Source organism: Triturus cristatus, chromosome 7 (genome assembly GCF_964204655.1).
Source record: "Triturus cristatus chromosome 7, aTriCri1.1, whole genome shotgun sequence".
Taxonomy (NCBI): Eukaryota; Metazoa; Chordata; class Amphibia; order Caudata; family Salamandridae; genus Triturus; species Triturus cristatus.
Window position 1 is genome coordinate 768,827,802 of NC_140590.1, and position 4,385 is coordinate 768,832,186.

Genomic DNA, 4,385 nt, shown 5'->3' on the forward strand with positions numbered 1-4,385 from the left:
GAGGCTGCCCGAGACGGGCACGCCAATGCCCCTCCCCCCAAAAATGACAGTCTTTCTGCCCCCCAGGAGGCAGATGGGAGCTGTAGCTCCCAATCTGGCCCCCCCTGGGGGGCACAGAAAGCCCACTAGAAACCATGGATTTTTATGTTTTATTAGTGTAGGGGTAGGGGCTCCCCAAAATGGGCATGACAATACCCCCACCCCACCCCCAGAGAAACTCCAGTCTTTCCGCCCCCCCGGGAGGGCAGTTGGCAGCAGCGGCCCCTGATCTGCCCCCTGGGGGGGGCAGAAAGCCCACTAGGCGCCAGCGAGTACGCAGGCTTTTTTTATGCGTGGGGGTAGGGGCTGCCCAAAATGGTCATACCAATGCCCTCACCCCCACAAAAAATAGCCACAGTCTTTCTGCCCCTTTAGGGGCATATCTGGATCAAACCCCCTTCCCTGATTCCCCCCCAGGGCGGCAGAAAGCCCACTGGGCTCCGACTTTTTTTTAGCAATGTGCATACCTGTGGATTTTGGGCCCTAGCGCAGTTGGCACGTAGGCAAACCTAGCAAACCTGTACATTTTTTAAAACTAGGCACCGAGGGGAATCCAGGACGGGGTGACTTGACTGGCTCTCACCAGGTTCTGTTACCCAGAATCCATTGCAAACCTAAAAATTTGTCCAAAATAACACATTTTCCTCACATTTCTGTGGTGGAAATCTGCGTGGGTCCACAAAATTCCACCCACCCCACGTTCCTCAAAGTCTTCCGAGAAAAATGGTACCTCACTTGTGTGGGTAGGCCTAGTACCCGCGTCAGGCAAGGGCCCAAAACCAATTGAGGAGACATCAAAATTACCTATCACAAAACAACCTGGTTTTGCAAAGGGGGTCCCATGAGTTTTTGGCCCCGGGCTTGGCGGCTATCTAGGGAAACCTACCAAACCCACACATTTCTGAAAACTAGACACCCGGGGGATTGCAGGGAGGTATGGCTTGCGTGGATGCCCCAACGTTTCCTTACCCAGAATGCCCTGCAAACCTCAAATTTAGCTGAAATAATCACCTTTTTCACACATTTTTGTGTGGGAAAGTTGTGGCATCACCGGGCTGACACAAATTTCCTACCACCCAGCGTTCCCCCGGGTCTCCCGATAAAAACGGTGCCTCACTCGTGTGGGAGGCCCAAGTTCCCGCGACGGGCAAGGGCCCACAACGTAGTGAGGCGACATGAAAATTGCCTATCTCAAAACGACCTGGTTTTGCAAGGGGGGTCACTTGGGTTTTTGGCCCGGTGCTCGGCGGCCACCTAGGGAAACCTACCAAACCCACACATTTCTGAAAACTAGACACCCGGGGATTCCAGGGAGGTATGGCTTGCATGGATCCCCCAACGTTTCCTTACCCAGACAAAAATGTGTGAAAAAGGTGATTTTTTCAGCTAAATTTGAGGTTTGCAGGGCATTCTGGGTAAGGAAACATTGGGGGATCCACGCAAGCCATACCTCCCTGTAATCCCCCGGGTGTCTAGTTTTCAGAAATGTGTGGGTTTAGTAGGTTTCCCTAGGTGCCGGCAGAGCTAGGGTTAAAAAACTACAGCTAGGCACTTTGCCAAAAAAAGGTCATTTCTCACTGCGAAATTGAGGTGTGTCCACGATGCGTTTTGCGCCGTTACCTGTCGTGGGCACTAGGCCGACCCAAACAAGTGAGGTACCATTTATCTCGGAAGACTTTGGGGAACGCGGGGTGGGTGGAAATTTGTGGATCCACGCAGATTCCAGAACTTTCCACCAGAGAAATGTGGGGAAAATGTGTTTTTTTTGGCAATTGTTTAGGTTTGCAAGGGATTCTGGGTAACAAAACCTGGTGGGAGGCAGTCAAGTCACCCCATCCTGGATTCCCCTGGGTGTCTAGTTTTCAAAAATGTATAGGTTTGCTAGGTTTCCCTAGGTGCCGGCAGAGATATGGTTCAAAAACTACAGCTAGGCACTTTGCCAAAAAAGGGTCATTTTTCACAGCGAAATTGAGGTGTGTCCACGTTGCGTTTTGCGCCGTTTCCTGTCGCGGGCACTAGGCCGACCCACACAAGTGAGGTACCATTTTTCTCGGAAGACTTTGGGGAACGTGGGGTGGGTGGAAATTTGTGGATCCACACATATTCCAGAACTTTCCACTAGAGAAATGTGGGGAAAATGTGATTTTTTTGGGCAATATTTTAGGTTTGCAAGGGATTCTGGGTAACAGAACCTGGTGGGAGGCAGTCAAGTCACCCCATCCTGGATTCCCCTGGGTGTCTAGTTTTTAAAAATGTATAGGTTTGGTAGGTTTCCATAGGTGCCGGCAGAGCTATGGTTCAAAAACTACAGCTAGGCACTTTGCCAAAAAGGGTCATTTTTCGCTGTGAAATTGAGGTGTGTCCACTTTACGTTTTGCGCCGTTTCCTGTCGCGGGCACTAGGCCGACCCACACAAGTGAGGTACCATTTTTCTCGGAAGACTTTGGGGAACGTGGGGTGGGTGGAAATTTGTGGATCCACACATATTCCAGAACTTTCCACTAGAGAAATGTGGGGAAAATGTGATTTTTTGGGGCAATTTTTTAGGTTTTCAAGGGATTCTGGGTAACAGAACCTGGTGGGAGGCAGTCAAGTCACCCCATCCTGGATTCCTCTGGGTGTCTAGTTTTCAAAAATGTATAGGTTTGCTAGGTTTCCCTAGGTGCCGGCAAAGGTAGGGTTAAAAAACTACAGCTAGGCACTTTGCTAAAAATGGGTAATTTTGCATTGTGAAAATGTGGTGTGTTCACGTTGGGTTTTGAGCCATTTCCTATCGTGGGCACTATGCCTACCCATACAAGTGAGGCACCATTTTTATCGGGAGACTTAGGGTAATTCAGGTTTGTAAAGGAACTGTTATTACCTATTGACTTTCGATGCATTTCTGCCTTCCAAATGAAAGACATTTTGTAAAAAAGAAGTCATTCTAACAAATGACTGATAATTCTCATGCTAGTATGAGTATTTCCAAATTTCGAAAATGTGCAAATATCTACTGTTTCTAAACTCTATATTTTGTTCCCATTTCAGAAATACATAGGTGTCTTTCATACCGATTTTTCCATGTACACATTTTTACAGAATAATTACTATATACCCTGTACATAATAAAAAACCATTGCAAGTTGCTGCTCAGTTTTTGGCTCTGGGTTCGTCGGGTTCTTGGTTAACCTACAAGTCTTATATATCCCCACAACCAGTAATGTCCAGCGGATGTAACGGTATATTGCTTTCAAAGAGCTGTCATAATTAGAAGAAGTTACAGGTGAAAACGTTGACACAAAAAGCTTTTTTTTTCAACAAATTTTCAATTTATCCTATATTTAATTGTTAGTTTCTATAAAGAAACCTTGATGGATCTACACAAATGACCCCTTGCTGAATTCAGAATTTCGTCTACTTCTCCAAAATGTATAGCTTTCCAGGATCCATTATTGCTTTTGTACCCATTTCTACCATTAACTGGAAGGAGGTCGAAAGCACAAAAAATAGCAAAAATAGGCTATGTCCCAGAAAAATGCCAAAACTGTGTAAAAAATGGCGGGTTTCTGACAAAAGTCTGGTATCCCCTAAAAGCTGGGAAAATGGTGATTTCAGCCCCACAAATCCTTTTTTGATAACATTTGCAGGGAAAAACCCAGATGCTTTCATTTGCAGCCCGTTTTTCCCCAAAAAACCTAAATTTTGCTCTATTTTGGCTAATTTCTGTGACCCCCTCCAGGGGAATCCACAAACCCCGAGTACCTTTAGAATCCCCTTGATGTTGGAAGAAAAGACGCAAAATTGGCGTGGATACCTTATGTGGTCAAAAAGTTACAGGGGCCTCAGCGCGCACTACCCCAAATAGCCAAAAAAGGGCGTGGCACAGGAGGGGGAAAAGGCCTGGCAGCGAAGGGGTTAAATAATAAAACACTGTTCTTAACGCATTCTGCTAGAGACGCCGAATAACAATTTTACTTAGTCTAGAAGAAAGAGTTGTCTCCTACTAGCACGTAATAAAGCAACAAAATTGCGTTCTAATGTGTGTGTTACTGGAACTAACAGTGCAGACTATAGAACAAAGTCTACAAGGATATCATGCTCTTATATGTATGTTCCTGGAACTAACAGTGCAGACCAAAGAGCAAAGTAAAACTAAAAATAAATGCGTGCATGACATTGTCCTATTGTGTTAGTGAAAAACATATTTAAACCACCATCTTAAAAAGATGCTGTTAGAAGGAAAAACTAAAATGGAGACTTGATGTAATCGCTACACCAGAGTGGTTTGCGTGGGTGTGTCCCATCTTCACTTACCAAGTAGCCCATGATAAGAAATACATCATGTTTGAGAGGACAATCAGTCA